Here is a 13,959-nt window from a genome sequence, read left to right as displayed (position 1 = left end):
CAATGCCTTTGTTACAACTAAAACGAGGTAATCATTAACAATTTTAATGCAATGCTTTTCAGTTCTCTAAACAATGCTCTGGCACAGTGGACAACAATAAAGACTGTCTCCTCCTCACCACCACAGGGGAGCGTCAGCAGCGCAGTTTCACATCTGGGTACTATTTAGTTAATCTTATCCTGCATCCACCTGTAACATCTGTTCCTGCACCATCAGTCCTCTACTCACCTCCAAACGGCCCGTCAACACAAGATATTCTTAGACTCTTCACTAGTTGCACCATTTAATAAGAGAAAGTTAAACTGCACAGATACATAGACAATATGAAAAGTGCTCAGATGTTTTGCTATTAAAACGTGAAAAGGTAGTGTAGAAATGTAAGTTTTGGCATATTACCTTGATCAGTGTACTCAATGGGAAGGTTGGTTTTCCTATTCAAGAGTTGTGGAGGGTTTATTATTTCTTACCAAGTAATAAAAACAACTTCATACTGCATAAAGGACCTTCATTCAACGAGTAGTGACATTCTAATTCACACTAATACAAAACGTAACATTTATGGCTGAAATTAGTAAGAGAATGAAGGCCTTGGTATGTAACATGTGTGTCACTGTCCACACTGTCTGGCAACACACCTCAAATCTGATCGGACAGATACAATGTTCTTAGTGATACTTTGTGTTCTGCTTTAGTGATCAGACAGCAACAGTCACCACACAAATAGGTAATTGTACATGAGCTCAGTGGCCTCCTGATTTCCTTAACAAATAGATTTCCATCCCCTCATTCACTTCAAAAGTCTTTCTCTCCCCAAGGCATTTGTTTAGAGTAGAGAAGCACACAATTAGCCTCTGCTTTGGATGGGGCACAAGAACCTGCCATATATAAGCCTCATTTGGTTTGCAAATGTCCTATTTATTTCCGATTTTAGTGGCTAAAACAAATAGCTGCGCTTTGTTTATAAAAGAGGAGGAGGAGAGTGGTGGAGCAAGGGAGAGAGAGGAGTGACATGAGGGAGAAGTGGCTATTTTAGCTGTGCCCCGGTCATCTTGCCTGTAGAGGAGAGAAGAGGCTCTCACAGATAATGACTGAACAAGCAGCTTTGTGTGGGACGACAAATGGAGTGATTCCACTCTCTCGTCCCACTTACCACAAGAAGAGCGTTCATGTATGTGTGTGTCTGTGTGTGTGCATGTGTTACAGACAGAGAGAGAGAGAGACAGAGAGAGAGAGAGACACAGAGAGAGAGAGCTAATATGCAAACATGTGTTTTGTTGGGCTTTGTGCTATTTAAATGTGTGTGTAAGCGCATTTGGTTAGTTTGGTTAGTGTGTGTGTGTTTCTTTTTATGTATGTGTGTGTCAAGAGGGCTTTTTAAAGAGTGAATTCATAGTCATGAGGTGGTGTGTGTGTCAACAGCAGATGATTTGCGTGAGAGTTCAGGCCAAGCCTTCCCACGGAGCCCTTGTTTTGTTTTGACTGTTTTTGATGGACAACCAAGGACATCATTTGAATACCATCAACATGGCCTGTGAGACACTTTCTTTTTTTGGTTGAGGGAGAGGTGGAAGCGCTGGTTGGTTTCCTCTTTGGAAGAATTTGAGTCACCTTGTGCCAAATCCAATCTTCTAGTGCCCCAGTTAGAGGTTCAGTGTGAGGGAGAGCAATGGTTTATATTCATCCTCATCGGGAGGAGGAGGATGATGTTCTTTGGCAGATGTTGCCTGAATCTGTTACCTGTTCAAGTAGACGTACACCTCACATTTTAACATATGACAGGATCACCCAAAGATCAAAAAGGCCCTAATCTGAAGTGTCAACACCAACTGTTGCCAAGGAGGACGAATGATGCCAACAGACCAAGTTTATTTACTCGTAAAAAAAAAACCGCTTGATAAAGCCTGCATAGATTCTGGATTACAACGAGTAAGAAATATATAATTTAAGAAAACGTTTAGCTTTTTTCCGGGAAAAACATATGAAAGCAGAGTACTTGTTGATGTTTTGAGCATTTGTTCCAGCCCGGTTCTTTGGCTGCAACAAAGATGAAAGACAATACGAGTTTAAAAGTAACAAAAACACATTATTCACAATATAACCACACTTAAAAAATTAACAAACCTAAATAAACATCAAAGTCCGTAGTCAGTCATGTACCGGTGTTTGGCAGCAGCCGTGTTCAACAGACGAGTGAGAGCCACAGCGTGGGATGGGGTTGGAGGGACCTTTAAAATGTAATCCTTTTTTTGGTGATAATCTTAGATTATTTTAATATAACAGTGACTTTAAAGCTACGTTTTTTTTGCCACTTGAGGCTTATCAGATCATCACTTAATTATAATGTTGTCCCAGATGTGCTTGGTGCTGATGTTCACTGAGCTCATGTGAATAACAGAATAACAGCCAACATTTTACAACACCACCTTTAAGTTTGTCACATGTAGTCATTCAGATTTTTGACATTCAATAAACAGTTCACCTCGTGAAAATATGCAACTTCAGTGGCTATTAACTCACTGCAACCTTGTTGGATTTAACTGCACTGCCTGCATGTTTGAACCTTCAGTAATACACTGCTGTCACGTCCCTAGCGTCTCCACTGCTCGGTGTTGGTCTACAGATGACATCATGCCCACAGTCTCTGGTTTCAAGCCTTGAGAGAGCGATGCTGTGATCACTGAGGAAAACTGATGCAACACAGATGATGGAGATAACATGTGTGAACATTGTTTAAGTCTGGACTTAACGGTTCATGCCAACTCTACACTCACAGAAATGAATCATGGTAGAGTTTATTTTTAAGCATTTAAATCTATTTGATTTTATTTAAATACTCATATTTTTTAAATGTATGTATTGAAATTAATTATAATCTGTATAATTCCTGTCAATTCTAAAATATATTGAATGTAATTACTTAGAGGTTAAACAATATACACATTTTTCAAATGAAAGTTGGGATGCAATGTGTATTGAAGCAGATAGGGCGGATATTTAATGACTTGATCTTTTAGTGTTAATTTTGGTCAAAATCCCAACTGTGATTACGATCATGTTTTGATTGCTCTTTACTTTAGACATAGTGAGGGTTTTTTCCTTATTATCAGTAATGCTTGGTTTTAGCAATGTCGGTTTTGATTTGCCCCTGTTTCCTCTCTTGATGCCTTTCCTTAAATGGACCTTTTTGATTGTGGTCATGTCCATTAATCACTGTGTTTTTATGTAAAACCAACTCTAATGTTTGGAGGGACTGTTAATAATACTTTATGTGCAGGGCTTATTATAATCATAGAAGGTAATGATTAACATATTGTTTGCAATGTCATGGGTTTTTTTTCCCGAAGGACTAAAGTGCCTTGAAGTGCTCACAAAAAAAGATCACACTTTCAAGGAAAAAAAACACTACATTGTAGAGAAATAATGCATTAATAAGGGATGATTTATTACTCAAAATGTATTTTACATGTAGGGGATTTTTTCATTCATGATGACTGTTATCTGTGGGGAAAAAATAGCCAAGACATATTATAGTTCAAGGGTGTCCCGGATCCAAGCCATGAGAAACAGGTTTTTGGCATTTGTTGAAGCCGCAGTATGGTGTTCATTCCCAGTTTGCCGAGTTCTTGTATAATTTATGACTGTGCATTAAACAGCCTAGCACCAGGCAGCCCATCATGTAAACAGATCAGGGCTTTTACAGGCAGCTTGCCGGCTGTTTAAACAGAGGAAAGGAAAAGGGGAGAAGCAGGGAAATTAAAACCTAAATGGAAAACATGTGCGACTGTGTGTGCATGTGTGTGTGTTTAAATGTGTGTGTATGGGTAGGTGCAGGGGGTGTGCAACTAGACGATGTGGAAGTGACACAGTGTGAGGTAAAAATGCACATATTAAAACTTGCAAACACATACAACCACACACATACAGACTAGCACACATGCACACAGACACACACAGACACACATAAACCTACGTACCACAAACCTCCAATTGTATCAAGACCAGCTGTGAGTGGAGTCGTATCAAAGGCAACATGTGGAGTTGTGGTGCTGCAGAGACGATCAGGTCCAGATGGGTTCAGTCTGTCTGACAGACCTGCTCCCCTCGGCCATGCTTTGTTATGTTAGCCACTGATCGTTTCTCCTCTTTGTTGTCCCTTTGTTTTATCTTAGGGCTTTCCTGTTTAGTGAACTCAAATAGGAAAAGCAAGAGGTGACATGCAACAAAAGCGATAAGCCGGTTGCAAAACCACAATGTGTGTTGTGTACGTTGGCTGAGAGCCACAAGGACATTCGTCTGTGTCTCTGATCACAAAGACAACAAGCCAAAGTAGATTTTGTCAGGAGAGAAGAAGTAGTGCGTAGGTCATGTAATCTGGATGTTTTTTTGAATGGTTGTGGTGGTTAATCTGTGTGTCCTAACATGTGTAGAGGCAGTCACAGCCATGATCTACAGCATATGGTTGAGCAAACGCACACACGCACAGACACTCGCACGCAATTTGACACACACACACAAACACCAGTTCAAAGAGTTGTGTGGGCAGAGCATGACTTATGGTATATATCACAGTGGATAAAACATAACAAATCACTTTAAATGCTGAACATTGATTCTAATGGAGACAAAATGAAGCTCTGTAGACATACAGCAATTAGCACATATGGTCACATTCCACTTGATTCTTGGAAGAGGACACACTTACCATGAAACACTGTATAGGTGCATGTCGAGGAAAAGGAAAAATATGCTCTCAATTTGTAATGGGGACACAATTGTGCTGCTGTGACAAATGAGGGACTCAGCTATTTTCTCAGATGAAACACGATTCTTTCGAAAAAGCATGTTTGGAATGGGTTTATTTTTTATTTTCGTGTCAATTATGTAAAGTTTGTAATAGAGGCTTCTTGTTCTTCAGTAAAAAGGGCTGAGCGAATTAATAAAATAATGTGTTTACTTCAGCTACATGTCCACTCATCACCTCAAATGTGGCATGAATGAAATCCAGACCAAAAACAGCTCTGAGTGAAACAACTGAAGAGCTGCGTAGGTTGGGGAGTGTTGTTTCTCTGGGATGATAAAATAAATGCACATTATGAAGGGCCATTTGAGTGGATCCATGAGTTTGAAGCCTTATCAGACCTGTAAATATTGGTTTAATTATATATTTAATTCAACAGGCTTATGATACAGGTACCATTTTTGTACCTAGCTCAATGCTTTACATTCAAAGCAAATGGCAAGAAATGGGTTTTATTGACTTTGCGTCAGATTTTTACCTAATAGGCTATTCAGAGAAAACTCATGTTTTTTTTCACATATGTGTCCTATTTCGGGACACATCTGTCTGTATAATTATAGAAAATAAAAACGCCAAAGCATCCTCCTGTGTAGCTCAGATCAGCTGAGGCTGTTGAGGCTTTAAATAATACTACAGCTCATAATTAACATTTGTTAAACATTCAATGATGTGTTAAGTGCTTAACATAAGTGCTTATAAGGTGCTCCAGCAGGTGCACAAGAACTTCTGAACATGTGAGATCAAAAGCCGAGGCTTTCCATTTGATTTGAAATGTTCTCTGACTGCTTTGTAAGGTCTTACACATCTCGGTTCACGTAATACTATTCCTATCGTATATCATGATTTTACAGCACCTAGGAGTGTTCAAGGTCTAAAGCAACAAGTCAAACTTTATACCACTGGGGTTCTTTGATCTGGGTTTTTGATCTACATGTTTGATCTGTCTATTCTTTTTGAAGCACTCTCCTCTAGTTTTCCTTCTCACTTTAACAAGGATAAAACAGAAAGCAGAATTGTAGCTGCCAAGTCGCTCAGCCGCAAAAACATCAAGTCTTTTATGTTGAGCGCAGAATAAAAGATTAACTTGATCTACTTCTGCAGCTTCTGAATTTAAGACAATATTGCCTGTTTAACGCATTCTCTTTGTTGGTGTGTGCCTGCATGAACACTTTGTTGTTTCTGTTGCTGCTGCGGCTGAGTGTGTCCTCAGCGTTGGTGTGTTTTGTTTGTGCAAGGCTGCTTGCTTTTGGGTGTGTGTCAGGGAGGAGGTGAGAGAAGTGCATTCATACAATTATCAGGTGGATTTGGATATCTACGGCTGGTCCTGTGTGTACAAAAGGAACAAAGATGCCTCTCTAGATACACCAACTCCCAGTTTGTTTAACAGCCACGCAAACAGGCTGGGGGGAAATACCCACCACGAGTGATAATCAAAGGCTTGTTATGGTCATGGGAATGCAAATAGATGTGTGTGTGTGTGTGTGTGTGTGTGTGTGTGTGTGTGTGTGTGTGTGTGTGTGTGTGTGTTGTGTGTGTGTGTGTGTGTGTGGTGTGTGTGTGTGTGTGTGTGTGTGTGTGTGTGTGTGTGTGTGTGTGTGTGTGTGTGTGTGTGTGTGTGTGTGTGTGTGTGTGTGTGTGTGTGTGTGGTGTGTGTGTGTGTGTGTGTGTGTGTGTGTGTGTGTGTGTCTGTGTTTAGACACACTTCGTTGTGCATATAGTGATGTGTGCAACAACTAATGCAAATAAAAGAGATGGGAGTCTGTATGTCGGTGTGTGTGTGTGTGTGTGTGTGTGTGTGTGTGTGTGTGTGTGTGTGTGTGTGTGTGTGTGTGTGTGTGTGTGTGTGTGTGTGTGTGTGTGTGTGTGTGTGTGTGTGTGTGTGTGTGTGTGTGTGTGTGTGTGTGTGTCTGTGTGTAGACACACTTCGTTGTGCATATAGTGATGTGTGCAACAACTAATGCAAATAAAAGAGATGGGAGTCTGTGTGTGTGTGTGTGTGTGTGTGTGTGTGTGTGTGTGTGTGTGTGTGTGTGTGTGTGTGTGTTGTGTGTGTGTGTGTGTGTGTGTGTGTGTGTGTGTGTGTGTGTGTGTGTGTGTGTGTGTGTGTGTGTGTGTCTGTGTTTAGACACACTTCGTTGTGCATATAGTGATGTGTGCAACAACTAATGCAAATAAAAGAGATGGGAGTCTGTATGTCGGTGTGTGTGTGTGTGTGTGTGTGTGTGTGTGTGTGTGTGTGTGTGTGTGTGTGTGTGTGTGTGTGTGTGTGTGTGTGTGTGTGTGTGTGTGTGTGTGTGTGTGTGTGTGTGTGTGTGTGTGTGTGTGTGTGTGTCTGTGTGTAGACACACTTCGTTGTGCATATAGTGATGTGTGCAACAACTAATGCAAATAAAAGAGATGGGAGTCTGTATGTCGGTGTGTGTGTGTGTGTGTGTGTGTGTGTGTGTGTGTGTGTGTGTGTGTGTGTGTGTGTGTGTGTGTGTGTGTGTGTGTGTGTGTGTGTGTGTGTGTGTGTGTGTGTGTGTGTGTGTGTGTGTGTGTGTGTGTGTGTGTGTGTGTGTGTCTGTGTGTAGACACACTTCGTTGTGCATATAGTGATGTGTGCAACAACTAATGCAAATAAAAGAGATGGGAGTCTGTGTGTGTGTGTGTGTGTGTGTGTGTGTGTGTGTGTGTGTGTGTGTGTGTGTGTGTGTGTGTGTGTGTGTGTGTGTGTGTGTGTGTGTGTGTGTGTGTGTGTGTGTGTGTGTGTGTGTGTGTGTGTGTGTGTGTGTGTGTGTGTGTGTGTGTGTGTCTGTGTTTAGACACACTTCGTTGTGCATATAGTGATGTGTGCAACAACTAATGCAAATAAAAGAGATGGGAGTCTGTATGTCGGTGTGTGTGTGTGTGTGTGTGTGTGTGTGTGTGTGTGTGTGTGTGTGTGTGTGTGTGTGTGTGTGTGTGTGTGTGTGTGTGTGTGTGTGTGTGTGTGTGTGTGTGTGTGTGTGTGTGTGTGTGTGTGTCTGTAGACACACTTCGTTGTGCATATAGTGATGTGTGCAACAACTAATGCAAATAAAAGAGATGGGAGTCTGTATGTCGGTGTGTGTGTGTGTGTGTGTGTGTGTGTGTGTGTGTGTGTGTGTGTGTGTGTGTGTGTGTGTGTGTGTGTGTGTGTGTGTGTGTGTGTGTGTGTGTGTGTGTGTGTGTGTGTGTGTGTGTGTGTGTGTGTGTGTGTGTGTGTGTGTGTGTGTGTGTGTGTGTGTGTGTGTGTGTGTGTGTGTGTGTGTGTGCTGTCCTCAGCTGCCATACTAATCCAAGAGACAGGCTTAGACACTGAGACTCTTGCGACCCTTTAAGTAAGCACTAATACTGTTAAACCACAACTGAGCTCTTACACACAGTGAGAGAGAAAATAAAGATAGAAGAAGCTTCAGTTTACACACACACACACACACACACACACACACACACACACACACACACACACACACACACACACACACACCTCTAATCAACCCCTTATGAATGACAAACTATGCCTCCTAGTTGTGGTGGTGTTGGTGTTGAACAAAGAGGGTCCAATGCCTCATTACCCTGCTTAAGTGTCCTTGAGCAATACGCATAAAATAAAATGAAGAAATTGCATTTTATGTAGCCTGAAATAATTATTTTTATAATTATGATTAAATATATATCAGTCCATCACAACCACAGGATGAAAACCTGTACTGATATATTGAGAGGATACCATTTAATCATGTGGTTTTGTTTTAACATTGCATTCCATTAACCCTCTGTTTATTGCGATTGTTGTTAAAATCTCGCATGCCCACAACAATTCTGCTCATGGGAATACCCAAGAGTAGTTAAATGAAACAATTATCTTGGTGCCTGGTCACACATATGCAAATAAAATGTGCCCCCCATTTACCTCCATATTATGCAGGCAAAGGGTTAAAAAAACGTTTGCTTCCAACGGCAAAGCACATTTGCATCTGTGCTTTGCATAGAGTTCAACTTTGGTGATTTTTTTTGTGTGTGACGGTGCCAGAGATCTTTTTTTTTTTTATATGTAAAAAAACATTGTATATGGAGGAGACAACAGTGACAGTGCAGAGATGAAGGAAGGACAGAGGTAGAGAGGGACGAGGAGCAAACCAATGAGGAGAGAAAGAGAGAAAACTAAGAAGATTTACTGTAACTGAGTTATTCAACACTGACGTTAAAGAGGCTTATGATTCCAGCAGCGCTCTCCAAAGGCACACATGTATGTGCACACACTAACACATACAGTATGTGTGTGTGTGTGTGTGTGTGTGTGTGTGTGTGTGTGTGTGTGTGTGTGTGTGTGTGTGTGTGTGTGTGTGTGTGTGTGTGTGTGTGTGTGTGTGTGTGTGTGTGTGTGTGTGTGTGTGTGTGTGTGTGTGTGTGTGTGTGTGTGTGTGTGTGTGTGTGTGTGTGTGTGTGTGTGTGTGTGTGTGTGTGTGTGTGTGTGTGTGTGTGTGTGTTAAACACTCCTGGGGGAACTAGGGCCTAATGAGAGGCAGACAGACCAAAGTTGCAGGCAGACTGTGAGTTAGCATGACTACGTGGTAATGACTTTTGTTGCCCCTAAAATGCAGATTTTACTTTATCGCAAACTCACATCACAGAAGAAAAATTCAAATGAACTCTTGTTTGTCGTAGACTGGCTTTTGCATAACTGCCAATAGGATCAGTGTGAAACAGACTGAACTAGAAAATGCATTACCTGCAGAAAATGCGTGCGAATGCTGTAAACTGTGAACATTTATGGCTGAATTTAGCTGAAAATGCAGAAAAAGCTGAATATGTTATTAGCTGAATGGTAGCTGCTTTTAGCTAAACAAATGCAGAAAAAGCTTAATATTTAAAAGAAAAGGTTTTAAAAAAGGTATAAACAACAACATGTATAGCCTTGATGTCCTGAAATAGCTGAATAATGTAATAGTTGAATGGTTTCTGCAGCTGAAAATAGGCTGAAGGAGTTAAATATCAGATGTAAGTATAGTGAATGAATTTGCATTAAGATGAGAAAAGAAAGTAAAAAGGCTTGGGAAAGCAGAAGAATATTTTTGACTGCAAACTTTTCGACTAAAACCATACGTCACCAATAATGTATAAAATATGTGTAACCTGTTGAAGTCAGTATGAAGTCTCCATCAGACAGAAAAGAATAGGCTGAGACAGTCTGTTAAAGTCCAGTCTGTCAGTGTTTGTTTCTGTTCCTGAGCACCTACTCATAACACCTGTGTGTGTGTCCAGAGATCAAAGACAACCAACTGCAGCACTGCGTCCCATAAGAATGCATTGTGTGTGTGTGTGTGTGTGTGTGTGTGTGTGTGTGTGGTGTGTGTGTGTGTGTGTGTGTGTGTGTGTGTGTGTGTGTGTGTGTGTGTGTGTGTGTGTGTGTGTGTATGTGTGTGTGTGTGTGTGTGTGTGTGTGTGTGTGTGTGTGTGTGTGTGTGTGTGTGTGTGTGTGTGTGTGTGTGTGTGTGTGTGTGTGTGTGTGTGTGTGTGTGTGTGTGTGTGTGTGTGTGTGTGTCTGTCTGTCTGTGTGTGTGTGTGTGTGTGTCTGTCTGTCTGTCTGTGTGAGAGAGGGTGTGTGTGTGTTAATTATTAAAGCTCAAATGTATTGCAATAACTTCCATGCCAAAAAAAGACTTTAAAAAGCTGAATATTTTAATTCAATCAGGAGAGACATGATGTATGGAATACATATTTATTATCGGTCACATTATATCAATGGAACATAATGATGACAGTTCATCACAAATGAATGAATGTTGTTTTGGCGATTAGGCCCAAGTTTTAGTAGGATATCAATCGGGAAGGGAAGAACCATTTCCGATGAACCCCCCTGGGTCTAGACACTGGTGGTGGTTATAAGTGGTTAGGTCCGGTTGGAAGGGAGAAGGTTAAGCTTGGCCCTGAGTTGGAAGCAGGAGGCGAAGGGGTGGAGGAGGGTTGCGCGTTGACACCTGGAAGACAGCTGATAGAACAGGGGAGAGCATATATAGAGGGGTTAACAGGTGCGATGATTAGCCCTGTAATGAAGGGGCGTGATAGGTTTAGCTGAGGAGAGGAGCTCCCTGTCATTTAGATGCAGGGAGCAAGTATTGCCATGACGCGCAATACGGAGTGTTAGGTCTTCCTGTCTGAACTTGCGCTAAGCTTCATTTCAATCAGGAGAGACATGATGTATGGAATACATATTTATTATCGGTCACATTATATCAATGGAACATAATGATGACAGTTCATCACAAATGAATGAATGTTGTTTTGGCGATTAGGCCCAAGTTTTAGTAGGATATCAATCGGGAAGGGAAGAACCATTTCCGATGAACCCCCAAAAGAATGCAGGATGAAGTACTGAATGTGAATCTTACCTTGCGGGATGCGGCGGAAATCTATGGATGAAAAGGAGGTTAATACATGTGAGGATATAAGCGACTGATGCCTCCCGGACATCCTTCCTGGACGTACAGGGCTTCCCGGCCGTACGGGGCATCCCGGACAGACGGGGCAACCCGGATGGGGCTTCCTGGACATACAGGGCGTCCCGGAAGTACGGGGCATCCCGGAGGGGGCATCCTGGCCGTACAGGGCGTCCCGGACGTACGGGGCATCCCGGGTGAGCGGGGACTACCCGGACGCACCGAGCGACCCGACCAGTGCCCCGGGTGCCCGGAACGTGCGAGGCTTCCCGAATGTGCGGGGTAACCTGACTTTAGCAGGGAAACATAATACGGACCGGAGGTTTCACGACCCGGACATACGGGGCTTCCCGGAAGAACGGGGCATCCTGGACATACAGGGCAACCCGGACATACGGGGCTTCCTGGCCGTACAGGGCATCCACACAGGGCTTCCCGGACGTACGGGGCATCCCGGAGGGGGCATCCTGGCCGTACAGGGCGTCCCGGACGTACGGGGCATCCCGGGTGAGCGGGGACTACCCGGACGCACCGAGCGACCCGACCAGTGCCCCGGGTGCCCGGAACGTGCGAGGCTTCCCGAACATGTTTTGCGGGGCAACCTGCTTTAGCAGGGACACATTATACAACCCGAAGGTTTTACAGCCTGGACATGCAGGTTTAAATAACAGAATTGAACATGAGCCGTAGGGCAACATACGTGCTGACATGCTAAGAACCACCACCAGTTATATGCATACGTACCAATTTGTTTAAGGTTGGAGAGACCTTTGGATAGCCAGCACGGCATTGAGGTCAGGGCGGATGTAGGATGAGAAAGCGGAGGAGGACCACCGTCCGAGTTGTTGCAGGGATGAGGACGAGACGCCTTGATTGGCAGCGGAAGTAGCTGCGCCTATTCTGAAGGAGTGCCCCGTGTGTAGAAGGGGTGATAACCCGGATTTAATGAGGACTTGTTTTAAATAGATGTTGAACTGTCTTTGTGTTAAAGGAAAATTCCCTGAGATGAGGAATAATGGCGAGAGGGGGTTCGAGGTAGGTCTAAGCCGTAGAAACTTGATCATGGCTTTATAAGGGCAGAATTGAGAATCGATGCGGGCGGCGATGACGGAGCAGGCGCCGCCGCATTTGGAGTGTTTAAGATATAAACTAAGATGGCTGGCGTGAAAGGATAAGTCAGAAAAGCTGACGTCTCTATTGGAATTGAAAGTGAGGGAAGCGGTGGTAAATTCGCCTGGTCTAAGAAAGGCATAAAAAGCTAGGAGAAATAGAGCGTCGAGTAGTGCATCGATGTAAGGGGAGAATACCCCGCTTCTAAGCTTGGAGAGCATGAGGTGTAAAGTGGAGAGTGTAATAGGGCGTCTCCGGTCTGAAACGGGGGGGTAAGTTTTAATGAGACCTTTGAGGACGAGTTTGACAGACTGGTTTGTGAACAGGCTGGGAAAGCCGGGATCGGAACAGCGAACGTTAAACTGGATTCCCGCTAAGAGGCCCCGGATGTATTGAGGTTTGAGGTGGCGATCAGTGGCGCAGTAGCACATGAAGGCACACACGGTGGAGATGAGAACGGGTTTAAGAGTGATGCCTAAGGAAAAGCAAAACATCGCAAACGTTCTCCAAGCGAAATCGTATGTTTTAAGGGTGGAAGTGGCTAAGCCTTTCCTCATGAAGAATCTGGCTGATTCGAGGTGCCTTTCTAGGGGGCTACTATCTAGGAGAGAGAGAGGAGGTGCAGGGGAGGAATCTTGACGGGTTGAGCGCTGGCTCCTGGGCAGAGATTCCGGAACTTCTGAAATTGGAAGCGAGAGAGGGAATCAGCCACTGGGTTAAGGTGGCCGGGAACGTGACGTGCGGAGATGAGGAAATTGTGGGTGATGGAAGACCACGTGATGCTTCTCATGAACGGCATGATGTCACGGCACGGGGAGCGTGCTTTGTTAATAATCCCGACCACTGATTGGTTGTCGCAGAGTACTGAGATCCGCTTCCGGGGCCAGAGGTGCCCCCACACGTGGCAGGCAACAGCGATCGGAAAGATCTCATGCAGAGCGGAGGAAGAGGCATGGCTGGGAAATGTCGGAGGCCACGAGCCTGCGAACCACTCTCCCTGAAAAAACCCCCCAAAACCCACGGATGGGGCAGCGTCCGTGAAGAATCTCATGGAGTCGGAGGAGTACATGAGGTCGTCGTAGAAGAAGGTGACGCCATTCCAGTGTGCGAGCAGGAGGGACCAAAATCGTAGGTCAGAGCGGCAGCCTTCGTCTAGGAAGACGTGGTCATGGAGGTTTTCTGCAGCCGACGCTGTATCCAGGAGCCGGGAGATAAAAGAGCGCCCCTGAGGGATGATACGCATGGCGAAATTGAGGTGCCCGAGCAAGGAGAGAAGCTGCTGCTTGGTGATAACTTGTTGCTCGCAGAAGGCTTTTGAGATGTCGCGAATGCGCTGCAGTTTGTCCGTGGGGAGAGATGCTTCCATGTCTACGGAGTCGAGTGTAATGCCTAAAAAGCCCAGGCGTGTGTTGGGGCCTAGCGTTTTCTCTACTGAGAGGGGAACACCTAACTCCTGAAAGCATGTTTGGAGTTTTGCTAAAGAGTCGCCTGAGTTGTCCCGAGGGGGATCTATGAGGAGGAAGTCGTCCAATAAGTGAAGAACGGAGGGGATTCTAACGACGTTCAGGAGGATCCAGCAGAGGGCTTCGGAAAAAGAATTAAAGATAC

Source organism: Pseudochaenichthys georgianus, chromosome 9 (genome assembly GCF_902827115.2).
Source record: "Pseudochaenichthys georgianus chromosome 9, fPseGeo1.2, whole genome shotgun sequence".
Taxonomy (NCBI): Eukaryota; Metazoa; Chordata; class Actinopteri; order Perciformes; family Channichthyidae; genus Pseudochaenichthys; species Pseudochaenichthys georgianus.
This window is presented reverse-complemented; position numbering follows the sequence as displayed.